This window comes from Podarcis tiliguerta (assembly GCF_965153285.1).
Source record: "Podarcis tiliguerta genome assembly, chromosome: Z".
NCBI classification, from domain to species: Eukaryota; Metazoa; Chordata; class Lepidosauria; order Squamata; family Lacertidae; genus Podarcis; species Podarcis tiliguerta.
Window position 1 is genome coordinate 27337214 of NC_139553.1, and position 24973 is coordinate 27362186.

A 24973-nucleotide genomic window follows, 5' to 3' on the forward strand; every position below is an offset into this window, starting at 1 on the left:
AACCAATGAGCTTAACTGCTTGAGGTGGGATTTGAGTTCAGGACTCCACCGTTTAATTCAACACTCCATGTATTTGTTGTCTGTGCCGAGATAAAGGAATAGTTCAGTATTTGCCTCAAGATTCTGAGCTTCATGTATGTGACCCAATGACTTTGTAGATATAATCCAAAGTTCTTGAATCATAGAATCATAGAATTGTAGAGCTGAAAGGGCCCCTGAGAGGCATCTTGTCCAACTCCTCCAATGCAGGAATCTCAACTAAAGCATCCATGACAGATGGTCATCCAACCTCTGCTCAGTAACCTCCAGTGAAGGATAGTCTACCACCTTCTGTTCTACTGTTCAAACAGCTCTTATTGTCAGAAAGTTCTTCCTGATGTTTAGTCAGAATCTCCTTTCTTGTAACTTGAATCTACTGGTTCAAGTCTGGAGCAGAAGAAAACAAGCTTGTTCCATCTTCCATGTGACAGTCCTTTAGATATTTGAAAATGGCTATCCTATCTCCTGTCATCCAGGCTAATGCTACCCAACTCCCTCAAGGAAGCAATGATAAACTCTCCCATCTACTTCCGTTTTGTGACCATTCTTTTAATATACAGTTTATGAGGGTGAGAGACTGCGTGATTAACTGTAGTCTGAAACACAAGTTCTGGCCTCTTTTAATTTTGGTAGAACCTAAGCCATCTGTTGTTTTTGAAGCACAGAGATTTAGTAATCAACTACAACAGTAAGAAGGAACTTATCTGGAGAGGTTATTAATTAAGAAACTTGGATGGGGTTCAGCATCTTCTAGCCTTAAGGTCAAGCCACCCAAACAAGTCTGTTGGACAATTAGTTTCAAAGTCGGGCTTAATCTACTCAGATGCTTGGCTCTTTGCACTGAACTTTTATACTAGCATACATTAAGGAATTTATATAACGGCTCTGTTATTGGCTGTTGCTTTTTGCCTTTTTAATAAGGCGCCAGTAAATGAAATCTACTTGGGGAAAACAAACGTGCAGAAATTATTTATATTTTTGCAAACTTCACATTTCCCCCCAGGCCTGCTGATCTCTCCCTCTTGTGTGCAGGTGCTGCTGCTTTGGCAGTGGTACCCGCAACCTGAAAACAGAGGGAATAATGCATGTTGACAGCTGCAGCAGATCCCATGCTGTAAGCTGGATCCCCTGAGGTGTACTTCAGAGCAATCTGTCCTAAAATATTGAAAGATGAAAGCTCCAGTACTTTGCACATTCTACTCCCAAGTAAACCCCAGTGGACTTAGTGGGGCATTCTTCTGAGTAAACATCTGTAGGATCAGGCAGCAGGTTTCCTCTGTATAATTCTATGGAAGTCAATAAGCATTCAAAACATTCTGAGGGTGGAATAGAGTTCAAGCATTTTGGAACTCTTGGAGTTCACTCAATCCAAAAGTTAAATAACCCCACTTTGCAATATTTGCTATTGTGATCTTATCCACTACTGGAAGGCACTCTGCCAAGTCAATTAAAATGTGAACCACGAAGGTTGAGGTGCTCTTGCATCTCTCTCTCTCTCTCTCAATTAGTGGGACGTGCCATTCTTAGGCATGATATGTGGCAAAGTGCAGATGAGCTTCACTAAAATCTTGCTGGAGGCTGAGCTAAGCAGAGCTGCACAGAGCAAAATTCTGGTGTGAGGAATGACCTCTTAGAAGTTTTTCCTGTGTGGTTTCTATGCCAAATTGTTATATCCATTGTCATACTCAGAGTAAACCTGTTGAAATTAAAGCACATTTAACTTTTGTCTCTTGAGAGTCCCATGGACTGCAAGAAGATCAAATGTATCCATTCTTAAGGAAATTAGCCCTGAGTGCTCACTGGAAGGACAGATCGTGAAGCTGAGGCTCCAGTACTTTGGCCACCTCATGAGAAGAGAAGACTCCCTGGAAAAGACCCTGATGTTGGGAAAGATGGAGGGCACAAGGAGAAGGGGACGACAGAGGACGAGATGGTTGGACAGTGTTCTCGAAGCTACAAACATGAGTCTGACCAAACTGTGGGAGGCAGTGGAAGACAGGAGTGCCTGGCGTGCTATGGTGCATGGGGTCACGAAGAGTCGGACACGACTAAACGACTAAACAACAACAAACTTTTGTCTGTTAATTTCAACGGACTACTCTGAGTTTATTTCATTATGAATCACTTCCCATGAAGCACCCCAAAGCTATTTACAATATAATAACGTATATAAAACTGTTGCATGGATAAAAACAGCTGAAACAATTGTACATATAAAAATAATCTTTAAAAAACACACCAAAATTTTACAATTTAAGACAGCTGGTGGAAGAAGGAATGTAATTTATTGGTAGAATATTTGCTTTGTTCACAGAAGGTCCTCTCTTCAACATTCAGCTTATCCAGGTGGGGAGCTGCTGCCAGTTAATTAGACAATAACTAAACAGACGAACAATCTGCCAGTATACTGCAATTTCCAAACCTTACTGGCAAAGCAGTGTTTGAAATCCTGGACAGTAGCTGCTAGTTCATGCACACATTACTGAACTAGACGGACCAAGGCATCTTGGTGAAATATAAATTCCCCAAGGTACAGTGGTACCTTGGGTTAAGAGCTTAATTCGTTCCGGAGGTCTGTTCTTAACCTGAAACTGTTCTTAACCTGAAGCGCCACTTTAGCTAATGGGGCCTCCCGCTGCTGCTGCCACGTGATTTCTGTTCTCATCCTGAAGCAAAGTTCTTAACCTGAGGTACTATTTCTGGGTTAGTGGAGTCTGTAACCTGAAGCGTCTCTAACCTGAAGCATCTGTAACCCGAGGTACCACTATATCTAGGTAATAGTCAGATCTAACATAAGCCTTGAAAAGTCCATAGAGATGAAAGAGGAAGTTGGGAGAGTGTCACTCTCCCACCACCACCACTACCACATGCCCAATGGTCTGGCTGGGTGGGGGGCACTCAGAGGCTTCACAGGCACATGGGATTATCTCTAGAGCACAACATTAGCAACACCATATCTGGAACTTGCACTGTCTAATCTGAAAGGCCTTCCTTGCTAGTAGTTAGCAACCCATGTCATTGTAAACACCTTCCAGAGTGGAGCAATGGCTCAAATTTAATCTCTGGTAGACTGCCTGTTTTTCACCTGGTTCTGTCAGAGTGCAGAACAAATATGCAGTGTATTTTTTAAACTGAATAATTTCAGCCAGAAAAGCAAGAGCCTACCACCACGACTGCTTCTATCAGTGGTTGTTAGCTGTTAGCTTCTTTGCTCCTGAAGCTGAATGTCGGAATATTCAGGACAGATAAAATCAAATACTTGTTCACGTGGCACATAATTAAACTCTGGAACTCACTCCCACTGGAGTCAGTGATGGGCACCAACCTGGATGGCTTTAAAAGAGGATTAGACCAATGTATGGAGGAAGAGACTTACTGTTGCCTACTAGCCACAATGGCTATATTCTACCTCCCCTGTCAGAGGCAGTATCCTTCATAATTCCTCCTGCTGGAAGCTTCACGAGTAGAGAGTTTCCTACAGGTATCTGGTTGGCCACTGTGAGAACAGGATGCTGGACTAGATGGGCCATTGGCCTGATCCAGCAAGCTCTTCTTATGTTCTTACGTTCCCTTGTACCGATAGTTCATGTGTGGCATAATAGCTGCCGTATCTAAAAGTGCAGGAAAAGAGATGGTCCTAATACTGAACATGTTTTGTGTCAGGTATAATTTTCTTTACCTACAAGATGGCAGGAAGCATTGCCCTTATTCTGGTTTGGCTTCAACCAACATTACATAACCAGTTCTCTCCAAGTATATGTGATTTTAGTAATTTTAAAAGTCCATCTCTTTATGGAAGCATTATCAAAACCAGTAACTGGAGAAAGCATTTTAGTACATTCACAGATTGCCCCACAAAATTTTCAACTCCCCCCCCACCCCCCCAAAGAAACCACACATCCTGTTGTACTGTGAATAAGGTGGTGAATAAATAGGAGATTTTGGCTCGGCTCTAGTTTGGGAATTATAAGCTCTCTCAGTTTTTTTGGATCCTGCTTTTTCACAGTTGAGCAATGCTAGCACCACTGAACAATGGAAGTAATTTATAGGGTGTCCAAAGTGGGTGGGTTTTTATATATTTATTTATTTTCTCAACTGTGAAATATCTGAGAGCTGAAACTTGCAAATTCACGCCGGCTGTAATGCAAACAAGGAGGCTTATGCTATAAAACCAAATATAGCAATGCATCTGCAATGAAGAGAGAGGTATGGGGGGGGGGGGGAAGAAAGTAATTTGCAAGCTAATTTATGAGCTTGAAAACAAATTTCATCATGCTCCAAGGATAACAAATACCTGTTTCGCCCCTGCATGTAATTACTGAAGCCGAGCCACGTGGAAATGGAGCAGAATGCGTTTCTGCGTTCTGTATTGTTAACCTATCATTATTTGTTTCCATAAATATTGTTATAAGGTCCTACTATTTCAGCAACCCCATTAATGGGCCTTTTTTCTTCTTCTTTTAATGGCAGCAGTGACTCATATCATTAAAGTTCCTCACCATTCCTCCCAGTGTTATGAGGGTGTTCCTGGGTTCAATGAGAATCAGAATTGATAGTTTATTCAGAACTCTGGTCATATTTAATACCAGAATTCATTAACCTTTCCGGAGAGGGGGATGTATTTCTGAGATGATATAGTGATAAGGTTGCTTTGTCAGCTTGAGTTTTGCAGACACAATGAGATGCTTCCTAAAAGGGGTATATGGTACTTGGAGCATATGTGCACTGGATTAAGCTATGCTCAGCTTCCCCACCCTTGTTCTACTGCACAGGCAGGTCCCAATTCCTCCCCCAAAATTCATAAGCATCCCCTCGCCATAATTTGTTCTTTAAAAAGAAGAGGGGAAAGTGGGAGGGAGGGAACGAAGGGAAAAATATGAGAGAGGAGAGGAATTATTATTATCTTCTTAAGGTGATGAAAGACGTGTCATAAGAATTCACAAGTTATGGTTCTGGAGAGAAGCCTACCATCCCACTGGACTTGCATGCTTTCACATTCTCTAGTGTGGGCAGAATGGAAACGTTTTGTTCAAGGTTTTACTATTAACAGTGCGTTTTTTCTTTTAAAAAATGTTTAGGGGTACTCTCATTTTGACTCAAGAAAATGACCATTTTATAGTTCAAATCAGGGAAAATAAATACAGTAAATGCAATAAAACTGACCAATCACCGTGCTATATTCCAACTGCTACTTCACACATTAAACGCTCGCTTCCGTCTGAGACTCAGGAAACACCGTGATAGGGAATGAGGCTGCTATTGGGGGTAGCAATGGAACTGACAATTCACCGTGCTAGAGAATAAACTCTCTCTCTCTGTCTCTCTCTCTCTCTATGTTTCTTCTCCCGTTACATTCACAAAAAGTTTAGGGGTATGCATACCCCAGAAAGAAAGCACTGACTATAGAAAGATGTTAATGGTTTGGGATCTGTTTACTTGCCCCAGGCATGCCTATTTGACTGCTTTGATCTGTGGAACGTGTACCTTTACAAATGCCAGATAATTTTCATTCTGCATTTGTGAAGGAGTCTGTCTCTTGTTGTGCTTTGGAACTCCCTGCCTATTGACATTAGGCAGGCACTCTCACCATACAATTTTAAACATGAATAAAAACTTAAAATAAAAATCAGTAAGCCTATCCAGATATATGGTTTAGTTACCTACATTTGTTTGAAGAATTTTACTGATTTTTCCTTGCTGAGTTTTAATGATCATTATTTTTTAATGGTTTTTAAAAAGAGTTTAGTTGTGTTTATCTACAATTTTATTATGTACACCACTGAGAGAGCTTTTTTATTAAGTGGTTTATAAATCTTTCTAATCTGATTCCATTTTCTGATTAAATATGGTTTGTTGTGTCAATCAGACCCAACAAGTTTTGGTTAATCTTAACTAAACAAACTGTATGTCAAACCATGGTTTATGAACTGACTTGCTGCAACTAACTGTAGATAAGATGGATCACAATTCAGAGTTTGGACAGCATGGTGACGCAGTTTAATGAAAAATAGATCCAAAAGCTTTCAGTCTCCTTCTTGCAGCTGCATAGGGGTTTATGAGAAGGAGTTTGAGGGAGGCACTTGCTTCTGCATGAATATGCATAGGATTGCACTATGAAGTCTGTGATAGTGCAGAAGTCTTTCTGATTGTCTATGATCAGCCTTGGTCACTTCTGTCCAGGAATTATCCTTTTAAGCCATCCAGGTAGACTGGATTGTTTCATCCTTTCCAGACAAGCAGGAAAGGAATTGAAAAACTTTAAGAGATGGAGACTTTTTCTTCTGAATTATTCTGTGGCAGTTGTTAGGGATTTTGTGTTTGGAAAATCTCACCTCCCCCCTCCCCCTTTGCACAAATGCAGTAATCTCATAAACTGTTTTTGTGTGTGTTTCTGTTGAAAGCTAATGTCTTTGCAAAAGCAACCTGACCCTCAACCATGAAATTGATGATGGGGTGTTGCTGAATTCATTAAACCCTGTGACACTGTGTCACAGGATAGCCGCCTTTGCTGGAAATTGGCCATTAAGTGGTCTTCTTCTTCTCCTCCTTCTCCTCCCTCCCTCCCTCTCTCTCTTGCACCCAAAGTAGCATAAGTATTTTTTTTAAAAGAATAAAGTAGCATGGGGTGGGGGTGGGGGGCTTGCTTGTCTTTTAACATGTCCACCAGCAAATGAATGAATGAATGTCTCCTAACAAATTTCAGCACCCTGTAAGAAACTAGAGTTTCCAAGATTCTTCAGGGGGAAGCCATGACTGCTTACAGTGCTATGATACTGCTTTAAATGTTTAGTGCAGATGAGTGCCCAGTAACCTGACTCGACTCTGACTGGCAGTGGAGTCTTTCCCATCACTTGCTTCCTCACCTGCTTGAGATGCTGAGGCCTGAACCTAGAGCTTTCTTCATGCAAATAATGTGCCAGCCTTTGAAAACCTGATGCTTTCCAGATGTTTTTGACTGCAGCTCCCATATGCTTTACCACTAAGCTATAGCCCCTCCAGGAATATATAGCAGTATGAACTACGTTAATGTGTGTTAATTGTTATTCTCCTTCCTATTTTCTTAACACTGGTAACAGTGGACTTAAAAACTGATGGAAGTGAAAGTTGTTATTTTCCTTGTTTCTAAGCTGCCTTGAATGGCTGTAGGAGCAATGCAAAAATGTTTTAAATTAAATAACCCTGGCTTCCCCATCTTTTCAAGCACAGCATTGTGCTTTAGAGTATTCTTGAGCTGAAATAGGTAAAGTGTTACTATCTTGATTTTAAAGTTCTTGTTTTGTATAAATGAATGCCAATTATTAAACTCCATTCATGCCCATTATTTTCTATAATGCCTTTCTTTTTCACTTTCCTTAAAAAATCCATTAACTTTCTGCTCTGAAGGAATCTGAAAGGGAAATATTACATATTATTAAACAATAAGTAAAAGTGTTAAATAATGGATTTCATTGTCAGCTTTGATAGGACAGAGGTGAATATTAAAGCCCACTGTTCTGCTGGGTTGATCAGGGTTATAATCCCTCATTGTCACCCCATTTTGTTATTGTACTTTACCTGCAAACATGCTTTTAAGAGAGAATTAATTTTTAGAAATTCCTGTACCATCTGTTGTCCAATGAAAATGGCTCCCAGGGGCTCTTCTGGTTCAAAGAAACTTAGGCTGCACACAGTTCATACATCTAAATCACTTGGCTTCCCCCAAAGAATCCTGGGAACAGTAGTTTGCCCCTCACAGAGCTGCAATTCCTAGCACCCTTAATAAACCACATTTCCTAGGATTCTTTGGGGGAAGCCATGTTCTGTAATTGTGTGGTGTGTACATAGCCTCATACTCCATGAGTGGAAGGATAAAGCGTGTTCTCCCTCATGGAGAGCACGTGTTGCGGTGGTGGCTGACAAGACACCTCACTGTTGCTGGGCAAAAGAGTTTGGCCATCTTTAAGCAGGGGCGGGCTGTTACTGGGGAGATTTATATGTTGCTATTTATTGATTGACAGCCCTGTTTATTAAATACACCGCACGCAGTGACGAGCTTCCTCTTTCGCTGTGTGCTTCGGATCACCCGCCGTCCCTCCCTAATGTTAGGCTGTTTGCTTGACCTTGCTATGCCTGTCATGGGGTCGTCTGCTTTGGGGCAGGGGCCTGGTAGGAATTTTGGCTGATTGGCTGGTGCCATTTGGTTTTTGCCTACTGTGTAGCAAATCGTCACAACTTGTAAGGTTGCGGTTAGGCATTGGTTTGGGAATTGGTTGGTGGAGGGGTATGGATTTGGCTGTGCCTGCCCCTCCAAAATGCTGCTGCTGCTGCAAGGGTTTTCCATTAAAGGAACCCAGGAGCTCGCCATGCTTTTGTCCGAACCCCCTGGCAAGGGGCTAGGGCCACGCAAGAGCCCCTGGGTGCATTCTGGGGAGAGGTGAGGCATGGTTCCCAGTCCCGTCTCCCCAGGTGACTTACCCTTTCTGACTTTGCGGGGGGTGCGAATGTCAGAGCTGTCCCCGTGCGGAGTCAGTTAGTCACTACCAATGCCTAAGCAACCACTCACATTGCTGTATTTTTAATAAAGTTGTGGCCAAAATTATGCCAAAAACCTTAAACAAAAATCAAGTGTCATTTTGTTCTTATTTGGGGTGTCTTGGGGACCTCGACTCGCAAATGCCCACCATCTATTCCTCATTGGTCTGAAGACCTTCCCACCATTTGCATATTTGAGCATAAATACAGAACAACAATGTCATCTGAATACCTATTTGGACATAGGAGTATCAATGTAATATTAATATAAGTGTTTAAATTGAGTTTGTTAGATTATTCTCCGCTTTTCTTTGTAGGTTTGGTGGGTTATTCTTATGTGTGTTTGGCCTTTTCCCCTCTCTTTTTCTTGCAGTATATTTGCAATTAAAAGAAAAAGATCTAAGAGAGAGAGAGAGAGAGATATCCCTGTTCCAATTTCTCATCCTCTTCTGATATCCCTCTTGCATTCTGTACAAAGCTCCCCATACCCATTCTTTTAGCCTAGGGTTCTCTCCAGCTATACCCAAGGATCAATGTGTAGCTTCTAGCAACTGTACTTCAGGCAGCTGTCCAAGAAAACCAAAGCCATCAGCCAGCATTCTGTTATTTCAGGCAATGTGTGTAGGAAAGACAAATTCAGGCCAAAATATCCCACGTATCGCCAGCATCATGGTGCTTTTGATTTTTCTACCTCAATTTTTCAGCCCCAATTCTCATTTAAGTCCTGACTGAACAGCTTGGTTCTTAGGACTATTGTTGTTTTTTGTTTTTGTTTTTACTGTTTATAAACAAATGGCATATCATTAATTTAAAGCATTTATCTTCATAGGCCTGGCTCTCTGCAGGTGACCTTATGATTTACCAACAGTAAACTGCAATTGCAATACTCGTAGAACAAATAAAAGGAATTGTGTGCCATATTTCCCAGTTCATATTGATCTCAAGGCCGTCAGCAGATTGATTTTTACAACAGTGACAGGATAAAACAAGTGTCAGGGGAAGGGAAGGCTGGACCTTACATTGCCATTAAAGAAAAGAACACCCACCCTTATTATTGTCCTTGGGTCGTCATCCCAGTTTTCTAATTTGAAAAGGCTGGACTGCAATTGATCTGCTCTTACTTCAGCATAGAAACTAATGATCTATCATCATTCCCCACTAAAAGGAAGCTGCTGGAGACATTTAGAGATCTATTCATTGCCCCCCAAGCAGTGATAAGGGACACTTTATTTATTTGGTGGAGATAACTTCCATTTCATAGGTTCACAATGACTGGCTGCTGATAGCAAATCAGGCAAGCTTGGCAGGTTCAAAGCGTTTACCTTTGTTTACTAAAAAAAAGTAAAACAAACATGCCAAATTATTACTTTCCAGGGCAGCAAGAAACCTGTGGCCCTCCGGATGTGGCCAACCATGCTGGCTGTGTTTGATGCAGAGGGCCATAGATTTTCCCCATCCCTGCTCAAGGGTATCAGAAAAAAACTCCAGTGCAAATTACCATAAGAACGTAAGAAGGGGCTGGTGAATCAGGCCAACAGCCCATGTAGCCTGGCATCCTGTTCTCCCTGTGGGCAACCAGATGCCTGTGGGAAACCTACAAGCAGAACATGTGCACAACAGCGCTCTGCACACCTGCAGTTCCTACCACTTGGTATTCAGAGGCATATGGCTTCCAGCTCTGAAGGGGGGAAACAGCCATTGTCGCTAGCAGCCATTGACAGACTTATCTTCCATGAATTTGTCTAATCCTCTTTTAAAGCCATTCAAGCTGCTGGCCATCACTGCTTCCTATGGAGCCTGTTCCATAGTTTAACTATATGCTCTGTGAAGAAATACTTTCTTTCATCTATCCACAATCTTACAACAACCATGATTTGCATAGGAATAAATTCCAATTAATACCCCCCCAACCCTGCCTAAACATTTAGTGGGTGGAAGGGTGCGCTGATGCCAGGAGGCTAGCTTAGCGAGGATATTTGGGCAGAGGGAGATCTCTGCCTAATCTGCCTCTACCACCCAAAGGGTGTTAGGGGTTTGCACTGATCTGTTTAAGACTTGCCATTTTGTATTCTATTATCATTTGACCTTGGCTCAAATACAGACCTACCTAATAATAATGAAAAAAAAAGTATTTACTTCTACAAGTGGTCATGATTACCACCAATTTACAGAGGATAAGCCTATGTTCTACTTCCTCTGTTGGAGGCAATATGCCTCTGAATAGCAGTTGCTGGGGATCAAAAGTTGGGACAGTGCTGCAGCACTCAGGTCTTGTTTGCTGACTTCCTGTGGGCATCTGGTTGCCCATTGTAAGAATAGGATGCTGGACTAGGTGGGCTATTGGCCTGCTTCAGCAGCTTTTTCTTACGCTCTTTCTCTACACTTATCCAAAATATATCCTACCTCTGGCAAAAGATTTGTAAATCTTAGAGCTTATCAATACTTCCTCTTGTCCTGCTGTTTTCCCCTATCAAAAACCACTCTTTAGAGCTCACTTGGAGCAAACAGCAATTCAGGTTTTCTCCTGATTGATGTTTGCTCCAATTTAGTAGTGAAGGGGGGTTTTTCCTTGGGAAAGCATGGGTCAAGTGGGAAACTGCTCAAACACGTGCTTCCTTGGAACAGGAGAAGTGTGGATGAGCCATTAGCTGAATAATGGGCATTTGTTTATTTCCTATTATTCATAGGCTGCCTTGGAGGGTTAACCCTCCCCATTTGGCTCTCAACACTTTCATATTACATATGTAATGCATGTTATCAAACAATAAAATATAAATCTATAACGCACAAAAATGGGGTGGCCAGCCTGTGATCCTCTGGATGTTGTTGGACTCCAATAATCAGGGATGGTGGGAGTTGTCTGCATATTGTAGCAGCAGCAGTCTGAGCAATATCACCAGGAATAGGAGGCATAAAGAATTCAAGCAGGAGCAGTCAAATGAAGAGCACTAAACTATCAATTAAGCCAGTCTTCTGGGCCCTTTTAAAAATCATCAGCACAGGGGCAATATCTACCTAGGGAGGCAGTTCCATAAACATGGATTTAAGGAATGCTTAATGAATCTACATTGTAATTTAGGACATAAATCTTAATGAATATTTACATCTGTCTTAAATTGCAGGGGATTTTTAAATGGTGATTCTTTGGTAAGTGTACAGTTTGCTATTGTCTCTCATTGCATAGCGCATCTTTACTCTCTCTCCCTCTTTCTCCTCCACCCCTTTGCCAAAATCAATTTACTAGCATGGTCAAGGAGATCTGTGTATCCTGTCCGCCAGCCCTATGTGGGTGATTTGTCAGACTTTAAACACAGGATATTATTTGCTCCCTCCCTTTTGACCTTGTATTTCTGATGAGAAGCAGAAAAGGTAATGTGCAATTTCTTTGTAGAAATGAGACCTGGTACATGACAGCACCTGCTGGGTAGCAGAGCCAAGGTGGTCTTTTCCCAGTGAGTAGTGCTCAAGTTCTGAACAGGAATTCCAAGAGTGTTGCCCTATTCACGTGTTCACAAATGAGCATACTGGGGATAGGGAGGGAGAGGGAGAGAGATTCAGAACTGCCTCCAGGTGCCCTTTCTATTGTGCAGTCATGATCATTTGTGCTCATGGTTTCATTGGGCCAGTCACAGATTATCACACTTTTAATACAGTTCACACTTGCAAAAGTTATGGTGTTCTCGTAGCAGAATGGGTCCCCCTTTTCTAAACCAGGTGCAGTACTTTGCTTACTCAAACAATGGTTACACTTCTTCACTTCCACTCAGTGCATATCCCATAACTTGCCAAGGATCTCCCATAACTTTTTATACCACAAAAGTTCTGATTTGTTTTCGTCCTGTTTTTGTTGAGCTATAGCCCCTTCAAATAGCAATGATGTGATACCGTTGCAGAACAGACTAAAGCAGAATAAATCTTGTGCATTATTCCTTTGCCAAGATAATGTTGCAGTCTGGAAGGACCCACATGCACCAACCTCTTTCTCCAATGTCTTTGGGCATGCTGGGCTCACCCTTGCAACCCCTGACTTTCCCACAGTCCACAGGACTGAAGGGGCTTATGGAGGTGTCTGGCTTAGAAACCCTTTACCTGTTTCAGTCCTGAAAGTTTGGCGGTGGATCAAGGGCTCATGGCATGAACACCCCCCTCTCGTGCCCTCTCTGAGGACGTGAAAGGGGCTTTTGTTTAACTGTACTGTATGTATTTGAGCAAGTTCTCGGTTTTGCATTTGCAAATCTTTAATCTAGCGATACAAAAAAAATTTGAAACTTCGTAATAATACAAATAGAACAAACAAAATAATTATATTACAAGCCATACAAAATATCGCATCCAGATGAAAAAAAGGAAGGAAAGAAAAAGAAAGAAAAGAAAGAAAGATCACATGAGAGAGAGAAAAAGAACTAAAAGGACCAAAGGATATTCCCTCCACCCTCCAAAAGAACACAAAAACATGAACAAGTCTTATATAACCACTTCACACATTGAAAAAAATGCATGCACAATAGACAAGAAATGGAAATCAATAACAAAGAAGAACCTGTTAGGGTAACATCAGTAAATAGCCAGTGAATGCTGGTGATAATCAAATGCACATTCTCTTAAGGAGGAATAAATTTGAATTGCGTGACCAGGCGGTGACCACCCCAGCCCCCAGGGAACACCAGAAATGACTCATGACGTGTTATGGAATTAAAATTTGGCCACAACTTTTTTAAACTCTCAAATGTAGGAAGACCTTGGCTTAGGCCTTGGGGGTGTATCCCTCCCAGCCCCCCAGCCGAGGGAACTGGGGCTCATTAGGGTAAACGGGATATGGGGGTGCTCTGTGAGACGTATGTATACACAAGCAGCTCACCCCATATCCCCGCACGCAGGGTAGTTCACTGACAACCTTTCAGTGTATGGCCAGTGACACCCATATTACAACCCCTTTAAGTGGGGACCCTGGAATCACTGCCGCAGGGGAGGGGATGAGTCACCACTTCACGCCCCCCCCCCCCAATTTTAGGGAAGAAAAGATTACAGGATTCCACCCAAGGCTTTAAACTGCCAAAGTTGTGACAAATTGCTACGGGGAAGACAAAACCTGCCAATGCAGGAAAATTTCTTCCCGGCTCTTCAACAGCAACCAGTCAAATGACTGTAGCAGCACCCACTAAACAGGAAGAAAAAGGTTAACCCGTAATCAATAAACATTAAACAAAGGGAGGGTTGGGTGGGTGAAGCTCCTGAGCCGACCGCCTGGCTGCTGCTCCACCCCCTATTTATTCAACTGGCCCCACCTCCCAACAGTGTATTTTGACTACTGAGGCTGGGCGTTAGCCTTCGAAGAATAGCACAGAGAGGCAGGCCCAGCCCACACAAACTGGTAAGTTCCCTGAGGTCCAAAGCACCTCGCTCGATCCCACAAAGTGTACCCACAGTGTAAAGTGTGAATGCTCATTATCAAAAAAATATCCAGGATAACAAACCTCTCCCCAAAAGGAAATGAATAGAAATTGTCAATCTATCATTTGAGGTGAAGGAAAACAAATCTTCAGACCATTATTGATCAACTTTATACACCCATTTATGTGTGTTCAATATGTGTGTGACTGTGCATACACACACTGCACCGAACCAGGAAGTGACCTGAAAACGTCACAGAATGGGTGGAACAGGATGTGGCACAGTGCCTCAGAATGTAACCCCAATGCAAATGGGGTAGTTGCCTGTAAATCATTCAGGATTATGATTTCTGGCTTGACTGAGCTCTCAAGTGCATAAATATGGGCACATCTGGAATATTTAACTTGATATTTTAAAGCTCTGGAAAGTCCAAAACTTCAATAATGGAAGTTTAAGAGCCATGAATTTTTATGTCAGAGCTTATCAGTCCTGAACTGAATTTCAGATTCTATCCTGCAGCTCTGCAAGGAGAAAGTTAATGATGGCTGCTTCCTTTAGATTTCCTTTGAATACCTTATGCACAGACTTTTATTTTATTTTAGCAAACTGCATCAGATTGGCAGTCGATCAATCGATTAGATATGTTTTGCCCTGTTCTATTGACATAGTTCTGCATCCCCCCCCCTCCAATGCTTATCTGATGTGCTGTGGCACATCAAACGAAAAGCGCCAGCCTCCCTAGAGAATCCCACATGTTGATAGGAAAGAAAGTGATCCTTTCCAGTTCTTTATTACCTAATAAGATACATTTCAGGCTCCTCTGCTGGATATAAGCAAAGTGACAGTATCTTTATTACCAATTAAACTTTCAGTGCTCACGCAATCTGGCATAGGAGTGCACAAGCAGCCATTGGCTTAAACCCTGCTGTGATTTCTAGAAAGTGAGGGCCTCATAGCTATGGAATAGAATATTAACAAAACATGCTACTGTTCAGAGAGTACAAAACCAAGGAAAGAAAAAAAAATGAACAAACCTTCCCCATTGGTGAGGTTTAGAACCTGGAAAGCCAATATAGTCAGTCTGATGGTTTAATATATTTCTGTGGTGAATATACAGTGTGAGTAGGAAAAATGCAACACATTTGCAATATGGAAAGACGGTGGTAAAAAAGCTGCAAATTTAGCTAAACATGTTGTCCAAAAAGGATCATTTTGGTGATGCTTGTCTTGGTTCCATGAGGCTTATCTCTCAGGAACCCCAGATATGACTGAAGTTGTAGCACTCCAGACACTCCGTGCTGCTGGACCATCCATGCAGGGGTGGCTGACCAGTGGCCTTCCAAATATTGTTGCGTTACAATCTCCATCAGGCCAACCCAGCATAACAATAAGCAATAGAAGTAGCTAAAGTCTAAAAATACCTGGTGGTCCACAGGTTCCTTGCCTCTGTGTTAATGTCTAGTGGAACCTATAATCTGGAGGCAAAATGCAATAGCCTCTCTTAGCAGTACAGACTTTTTAAACTTGTCAGTCCGTTTGTGTTGTGGGCTGGTCCAAAAAATCTTCCTGCCCAAACAGGCACCCACAGGTTTTGGATCTGCATGTGCACTTTAAATGGTTGTCATCACCAAAGGTCCAGTTGGAAAAACTAGCCTTAAAAATAAGTCTACAGCAGTTAGTAGGTCACAAAAAGATTTACCAGCCAGCTTGAACCCCTCCCTACACTACTTTAAAAACACACCCACACACACTACACTTTCTCTCTTTCTACAGCTATTGTGGGCAGTGGCGTAGCGTGGGTTGTCAGCACCCGGGGCAAGGCAAGTAATTTGCGCCCCCTAACCCTGAGTGAGCCAGGTAGGGGCAGAGAGCTGCGAATGCGAGCGCCCCCCCCCCAAGATGTTGCGCCCGCTGCGGCCGGCCCACCCTGCACCCCCCACGCTGCGCCACTGATTGTGGGGTTACAGGATCATCTTTTAAAATGAAACATGAAATTGGGGGGAGACACCTGTCATTTTCTTTTTACTTTAACAGGAGTATTTGTCCTGATGCCCCACTTTCCAATGGATGAAAAAGGCCATGTACAAAAATTAAAATTATGCTCAATTTAATAAACGTGGGAGTGTTGCCTAATTTATATTCCAAAGATGTAATACAAATTTCTTTGCTCATAAAGGGGATAAATCAAAATATGACAGGTTTTATCTACTTTTATTCTCCAAAGAGCTCAAGGTAGCATACATGGTTCATCCACTCCTCATTTAATCCCCAGAACTACCCTGTAAGGTAGGTTAGGTGGGGAGGCAGTGACTGGCCAAAGGTCATTCAGTGACCTTCATGGCTGAGTTGGGATTTGAACACCCAGGTTCTTGCCCAACACTCTAGCCACTACAACATACACCCTCACACACACCTAATTATATGCAAAATTCAGATGAAGTGGGCTTGTTTGTCACGCCCCAGTTCTGTACACCAAGTACAATAGGCTCCCCCTGGCCCTCATGTGACATGCTTTGCGATGCTGAGATGAGGAGATCCCTCTGTGGAATCTAGCTTCTATATGTGGATCATGAACAGTGAGATTGGGCTGTAAATCTAATTTCAAAAAAAAAAGAAAAGAGTTTCATGCCACATATGAAAAGAAGTTTGTAGCCAACCTTTGAAGTAGCAATAAGAGGGTGCATCTATTCTACTTTCACAGTCATGGCTTCTCCCAAGGAATACTGGAAACTTTATTTTATCCCTTCCAGCACCCTTAAGAAATGACAGTTCCCAGAATTCCTTAATGGGAAAGCCATGACTGTTAAAATAGTGCTTTAATTGCAGTGTGGATGTGGCAGGAGTTGTCCTTTGGATTTAATCTGAATTTTGAGATAGAATTCTCCTTTAAAACTTCTGTACCCAAATGCATTAAAAAGTATGCACTTTAGGATAAAATAGTTATGGAAATGAGTTCACTGAGATACAATATGTAATTTAAATATGTTGTGATAAAATATGTATTAGTGAAAATTCATATTTAAATAAACACCTAAAGACTTCACAGATTAGTGCAAAAATGGAGACATGAATGAGCCCATGTCAGACAGACACCAGAAACAAACTGATGTATCCATCCTTTCTTTACAGATGATGATTCTTGGAGGTGTGACATCTGCCAGGATAATAGCTCTTGTTTGTTCGCTTTTTAATTATTATTATCTCGTTTTTTGAAGGGGAGAAATGTATAAAGCGTCTTGTTGCTAGACAGCTCTTTATTGGCTGTGCATTTGAAGTGGCTCAGGAGAACTGTTTTATCAAAGAGCTGACAGTCATTTACACCCAATAAATTAAGCTTGATAAATGGATCTACCTGTTTCTGTCCAGAGCCCAAAATAAACTTGGGGATTTGCTTAATGGACTTGTTGTTTGTTGGGCTTTTTCTGCCAATGAACACTGTGTTAATCAATGAGCTGCAGTTGTTTTTCTAGTTATGATGCTAACATATTGAAAGACATGCTGCAAATTACATACAAATTCTTGTGACAGAGAGCCTATCTTGTTTTAAAAAATGGAAAGAGGAGTCAGGAAAGTAGGGGTTTGAGCAGGGAATGAGCAAGGTGGGGTGCTTAAACCTTTTGCTATCTGCTTCAAATAACCCTGCTGAGTTATTTCCGCCTTCCCAATGTTAGAACACAGGGGACAATATTATGTTCTGGCGTGGGCATGTTGGGGTGGAGAGGGGGAAAATCCTGTTGCACGTTTGGGCCTCATTCCACGCATGCAGCAACTTAATTGAATCCCATCCTTAGTCAACCTCCTTCTTCTGAAGGTGCACTCAACAGAAATGAGCAGCTTTTCCTCAGTTTCCTTCTTCTCAGATTCGGTTGCTATGATGGAGCGGTGTGGAGAAGCTACAATCTCCACAAATCTAATAAATTCAGTAGGGGTATCTGTATTTCTACTGTTGCAGTGACAACTAACAGGCTTGAGAGACTAACCAAATAGTTATGGTGTCTTCATGGACTAGAGTGCATTTCATTGCAGGCATGAGGAACAGGACTCTAGTCCAGGGATATTGAAGCTATGGTTCTTTCACAAGAGTAAGATTATAGGAACCGGTCATGCCACTGGCCCATCTATGTTGGTATTGTCTACACTGAATGCCAGTGATTCTCCAGAGTTTAAGGCAGGAGTCATTCCCACTCCTACCTAGAGATGGAAAGGATTGAAGTTGGGACTAGTTTCATCCAAAGCATAGGCATTACCACTGAGCTATGGGCAATGATCTTGCAATGATCCAAACCAGGAATGTGGTCACAGAAAGGCGAGAGTGATTGAAAAGCAGATCAAAGCAGATGTTGGAGCAGCTGTTGCTGCAACAAAGGCTCTTGATCCCCCATCAAACCTCCTGTTATACCTAACTGGATTAATTAGGCCTAGCTTATTTTTCAAAAAGAAGTGCATGGAAACTTTGCAACATGAAGAGCTCTTCAGTCGTGCAGGATGACTCAGCATGTTTCATACCTCAGGGGTGTCAAAATTAACTAGGCAGCTCATGTAACAGCTTAAGTTCAGAAATCTCATCCAGTTTCAGGCTTGGTAATTAAAATTTCCCCCAAAAAACCAAACAATCAGGCTTGTATTGTACTGAATTTGAAGCTTCACCACAAATAGCACATGTATCAGAGGGGAGAAGTAGAAATTTGGGCATGCAATCTACTATTTCTCTCACTCTGTTGCCCAAACTTGATTATGCTGTCTTCCGCGTTCCCCTTCAATAATGTGTGAACCTGCCACTCCTTGGCAATGACGGCTGCTTGTGCGGAGGATACACTTTTGCTCTTTCTCCTCTTCGTGGAGGGGAGAATTGCACAAAGGGTATCTCTGCATTATGCTCAGTATGTTATTGTGCATTGTGGCAATGATGTTGTAATGTAATATTGTATTTTAATTTTTCAATCCACCCCATGACTTCAGGGTGAAGGGCGAGTAATTAACAGCAGCAGCTATAGGTGTTCACCTGCTTATGTTAGAATAGGCTGCTTTCGCCACTCATGTATCAACTGCAGCAAAGTCGAGAAGTATGGAGGGCACAGAGAGAGAGGCAGAGAGAAAGAATCAAAATCAGAAGGAAAACCTTTTCCCATGATCTGTACTGCTGAGAAAATGTTAACATTCATTGGAACTGACCTGCCAAAGCAGCTAAAAATAATAATTATTGAAGATATTTATAAACAGATATTTTATTATTTGCATTTTGAAGCAGCATACATAAAATAATCTATAGGGAATGAGACAATAAAGCAAAGTCACCCATGGAGGTTCATGGTCATGTGGGGAGTTTAACTTTGTTGCGCGTGTAGGTCCCCAGGCCACCCCTCAAATAACTTCACACATAACACGTAATTTAGTTTTGGTTTTTGGGCACTATTTTGGCCACAACTTTATTAAAATACAAAATCAGTGAGTGGTTGTTTAGACATTGGTTATGACTATCTGTCCCCCCGCCTGGGACAGAACTGGCATCCCGAGGTCCGATCGGTAGCCAGTAGAAGAGAAAGTCAAACTGGGGGGTCACCTGAGCTAAGCGTCGGACCAACGCCGCTCTCCCCAGCAGCTCCCCGAAAGCTTGCCTGCCCGATCCTATAACAAGGATTCCCATAACAGGGATTGGGCGGCCCTGGTCCCATAACAGGGATTGGACGAAATCATGGCAAGCCCCAGGATTCCTTTAACGGAATTCCCTTCATCGCAATAGGAGGGGCAGGCACCGCCTGTTCAGCCCCCTCCACCACCAGCATATTATAACCAATGCCTAACCGCAACCTTACAAGCTGTGACGAATTGCAGAGTAGTAGGCAAAAACCAAATGGCACAGCCAGTCACCAAATGGCAAAATTCCTACTAGGCCCCTGCGCTAAGGCAGACGACCCCATGACAGACAAAGCAAGGTCAACCGGAAAAGAGGGCGGGTGGGCGGGTGATCTGATGCATTCTGCAAAGAGAAAGAGAAACCAGAGTGCACCAATATTTAAAGACTATGGTCCCACCCACTCAATTTGCAACATACAATTTGCCCCAGCAACCCGGTTATCCAATCACAGATGCCAGGCAATAACTATTAACCAGCCTGGCAACAAGAGGCCTGGCCCGGTGGCCCACACCGCAACCGTGCTCTCATTTATTGGAGAACACGCTATCTCCTAGATCTTAGTCTAATGATCTAACTACACCGGCTCTCTCTCGTTCTTTTAATGTTTAATCTATAATTTGTTTTCAGAGTAGCTTTAATTTTATTTTAGTTTTATTATTTTTTAAAAGTTAACTTTTTAAAAGGTAGCTTTAAAGAGTTTGTTTTAAGTTTGTTTAAAGCCGAAGTTTTAATTAAGACTTTGGCTAAGACTTGAGTCTACTGTTTAACAACCCTTGCAACACAGTGATGTGTGTTTGCAAAGGATGACATTGACGTGACACTGGAAAATAATGATCGCTGTGGCCATTACACTGAAATCATTGTTTTGGGTGTTCATGAAAGTAAACCTTTCATCTGGTGGTTTGCCTGAAGTGGAGCATTCATTAGTGGTATTTTTAAATGCAGATTGGCGTTCTGAGTTTTGTTAACTTAAAATGCTGTCAAGAGTTAATGAGAATAAAGGATGCCCCAGGGTCTTAAACATAATCCCTTTTGTAGCACCATTGTGGGCAGTTCATAAATAGAATTGTAGGGTGCTACCTTTTACCAACTCATACCATTGGTTCATTTAGCACAGTATTGCCTGCAATGATTGACAGTGGTTCTCTAGGATTTCAGACAGTCTTTCCCAGCTCTACCTGGAGGTGATGAGGGTTGAAACTAGAACCTTCTGCATTCAGTGCACGCATCCTACCATCGACCTATAGCGCTTCCCTGAAATGGCTTTATCCATTGTGCAAATGGCTGTGTCTAGTATTTTGCCTCATGGCTGAGTCCTGGATTTAGTTTTTCTGATGAAAAATATGCCAGAGCTGAAGTTTGACAATGTCATCTTGCTAAATTCAGTGCTGCAGAGACCAAGTTGTACATATATGAGGTGGAAAATGCTCTGTGGTCAAGTCACTGGTTTTGGGGCTGGATGAGTTCCTCCTTTGACCAGAAGCTCCACAACACATGGTGGAGTATGAGAGTTGGCACCAGAGTGCATTTTAAGTCAAAATTCTCAGTTGAAAATTCCATGCACTAGGATTGCATATCTCCTGCAACGTATGTATGGGATAACTTATAACCCATACAGGGTGGGGGTGGGGATGTGCAGACCAATGTGTGGACAAAATGAACAAAGGCACATTATGTATTTGGAATCCTTCACCTACATTGGCAGTCATCTCTTTTTACTGCCATGATGTGAAGGCAAATGATTATCTTTCTGGATATGAAGGTCTTGTAGGACCTGAACATCTGAAATCTTGACCTTTTGCAGCAATGGGGGGGGGGGGAATCCTTGTGCTCTATTTTTAACTTCGGGGGAAATCAGGATCTGACACCATTTTTAGTCTGTTTCTACAGTGTAGAAACTGCATATCATTTACATATTGTGTGGATGGAGATGTATATGCTTTTAAACAGCTGCTCAAGTCATGGTCACAGAGCTAAATTGTTTAAGGTCTGCTTCCTTAAATTGGATACAAACTTAGTCATAGGTCCCATCAGCAGTTTACATTTAAAGCACTCTTATACTACTTTGAACAGCCATGGCTTTTCTCAAAGTACTTTGAGAACTGCAATTTGTTGTTAGGGTTGGAGGCCCTTATTTTCTCTCAGAGAGCTACAATTCTCTGAGTACTCTGGAAAAAGGGATTGAGAATTGTAACTCTGTGAAGGGAATAGGGGTTGCATAACAACTCTCAGGACTCTTAACAAACAACAATTCCCAGGGTTATTTGGCGGAAGCTATGACTCTTTAAATGTAGATGGCAGATGGAATCACACTGAAAAGAGACTTGTAGTAATTATTATTATTACTCATTACTTACTTACTTAATTAAATTTATGGACCATCCTTCATCTGAAGATCACAAGGTGGTTTACAAAATAAAAACGCAAATATGCATAACATAGTAGCAAAAACAAACAAACAAACAAAACCCCACAAACAGTTTAAAAGGCCATCAATTGTTTAATTACTCAAAGGGCCAGGAGAAGAGGAATGTTTTTGCCTGGTGCCTAAAGATATGTAACAAAGCTGCCAGGAATGCCTCCCTGGGGAGAGCATTCCACAAATGGGGAGCCACTGCAGAAAAGGCCTGTTCTCGTGTTGCTGCCCTTCGGACCTCCTCTCACAGAGAAGGCACATGAAGAAGGGCCTCATATGGTCATTGCAGGGTCCCGGTCGATTCCTCTGGGGGAGAGGCAGTCCTTGAGGTATTACAGTCCAGAGCTGTTTAAGGATTTATAGGTCAAAACCAGCACTTTGAATTGGCCCCTGAAACCAATTGGCAGCTGGTGCAGTTGGGCATTATATGGTCAAATTGTCTTCTCTAAGTGAGTAGGCATTATATGGCATTATATGGTCAAATTGTCTTGTCTAAGTGAGTAGCCTGGCCGCTGAATTTGGCAGCAGCTGAAGTTTCTGAACAATCTTCAAAGGCAGCCCTATTGTATAATGCATTGCTGTAATCTAACCTAAGTTAACCAACAGTTTGACCAAACTGTGGGAGGCAGTGGAAGACAGGAGTGCCTGGCATGCTCTGGTCCATGGGGTCAAGAAGAGTCGATCACGACTAAATGACTAAACAACAACAAGCTAGGTTACTGGAGCATAGACTACAGAAGATAGGCTATGCCTATCCAGATAAGGGTGCAGCTGGGCCACCAGCATACCCTCCAACATTTCTCCGATGAAAATAGGGATGTCCTCTTCTATTGTTGTTGTTACTTATTTTCTTGGCTCGGGCTCACATGATTCCATACTGTCCAAAATTTCTCCAGTGAAAATAGGGACATCCTAAGGAAAAGCAGGACATTCCAGGATAAAATCAGAAACTGGGATGGACTGTCCCTTGAAAATAGGGACACTTGGAGAGTCTGCAACAGCCAAAGCTGATAGAAGGCACTCTGTGCCGCTGAGGCCAGCTGAGCCTTGAGTGACAGCAGTGCATTCAGAAGGGTCTATCGGAATCCAACCCTATGAAACTGAAATTAATAAACTGCTCTGTAGTGCCCCATAAAGGAAAGCTTCTCTCTTAAACATAAGCTGCATCTACACAGCAGTTTATTCTGTTTCCCCCATTTTTCTCTGGCTGTTAATTTCCATATTGTATCCGAGACTTTCATATAACATATGAAGTGGAATATAGTGGACATTCAGTTCTAATTTCCATGTTAATTGGCTCCAGAAATAATCTCTTTGAAACCCTATTAACCCAGAAAACCATAGGAATAAAGTGATGAAATTTGGGGCCGTATCCCAGCATACAGTTATTTCTTGCCATTTTCTTGGGTGAATCATGGAGGACCAGGAGCACACATGTGCAAGAAGGATAGAGGAAAGGTGTTGTTGTCCAGTGATGTTCACTATTGTTCCACACCAAGGCCACAGGCATGAATAAAATTTAGTATAACATAGCCATTCTGTCAATCAAAAAGCCTCAGCACAACAGATACTGCTGTATAAAGAGAATGTTAGAAAATGGGACAGAAGTGTTAGGATTATAACCAGGAAAACTAACACAATTTCCCCTGTGTCTGAATGCTCCCATAGTTTCTTCGGTCCCTTTTCACCACTGTTCAGCTGTGTTACAGAAACCTACTCCCTCGAGTTACATGGGCGAACCTGTCAAAAGATTAATCAGTTCTCCATGAGAAGGTATCATGCAGCCTGGCAAATCCTATGCATGTGTTTTCTGATGGGTGATATCCAGCATAGCCAGGAACAATATTTGACGCTACTACTTGATATCATTTTATGCTAGATCATTTTCAGTTTCTGTCTTTCTGTTGCTGTTTTTTTTTTCCCCTCCTATCGGATCAGAATGCACAGTTGGTATTTCCCTTTGAATCGCTGGCAGGAAAAGTCCAAAGGGAAGATGAATGCAGTCTGATGACTAACTAAAAGGAGAGATGTGCGTTTGAAACCCTTTCTCATTGTACTATGCAGTCTCTGAAGATGCATAGCTGTCCTTCATAAATGAAATGCAGTGCAGAAAAACATAGGTTTGCACATCAATCCTCAACTGCACCTACTTCTATGGCATTGGCAGATGCTACTGATTTCCACGTTTTGATAAAATATCTCTAAGCTGCCCTTGATTTGAAAGTCTCACAAATACAGCGGTACCTCCAGAGAAGCAGACACGGAGCAATGAATCCAAACTACAAGAAAGAAGATTCCACCTAAACATTAGGAAGAACTTCCTGACAGTAAGAGCTGTTTGACAGTGGAATTTGCTGCCAAGGAGTGTGGTGTGGTCTCCTTCTTTTGAGGTCTTTAAGCAGAGGCTTGACAACCATATGTCAGGAGGGCTCTGATGGTGTTTCCTGCTTGGCAGGGGGTTGGACTCGATGGCCCTTGTGGTCTCTTCCAACTCTATGATTCTATGATTCTATGACCTCAGGTTAAGAACTTAATTCGTTTCGGAGGTCCGTTCTTAACCTGAAACTGTTCTTAACCTGAAGCACCACTTTAGCTAATGGGACCTTCTGCTGCCACTGCACTGCCGCTGCACAATTTCTGTTCTCATCCTGTAGCAACGTTTGTAACCCGAGGTACTATTTCTGGGTTAGTGGAGTCTGTAACCTGAAGCATCTGTAACCTGAGGTACCACTGTACACTAATAAACACATACAAAAATGACAATACTATAAAAATAAAATTTTCAAAAAATTCAGTAAATGAATTAGTAATTAGCAACATGATTTAGAGTAACAGAAACAAGAAGGAATAAATAAAAAAAATAAAAAAAAGTCCAGTAGCATCTTAGAGACCAACTAAGTTTGTTCTGGGTATAAGCTTTCGTGTGCATGCACACTTCTTCAGATACATGAAAGCTTATACCCAGAACAAACTTTGTTGGT

The 24973-nt window shown here is 42.0% G+C and overlaps 1 protein-coding gene across 12 annotated transcripts in view; it reads left to right on the top strand.

Moving 5' to 3' along the window:
- The window catches only part of TENM1 (teneurin transmembrane protein 1), a 372670-nt gene that overhangs the window by 53600 nt on the left and 294097 nt on the right, over positions 1-24973 (top strand). Inside the window, exon 1 of one of the 12 annotated variants that reach the window (XM_083423256.1) lies at positions 13874-13921. The exons of the other annotated variants lie outside the window; for them this stretch is intronic. The gene's annotated coding sequence lies outside the window, so the exon portion shown is untranslated. Of the gene's footprint in view, positions 1-13873; positions 13922-24973 lie in introns of those variants that run through there. 12 annotated transcript variants of the gene reach the window in all.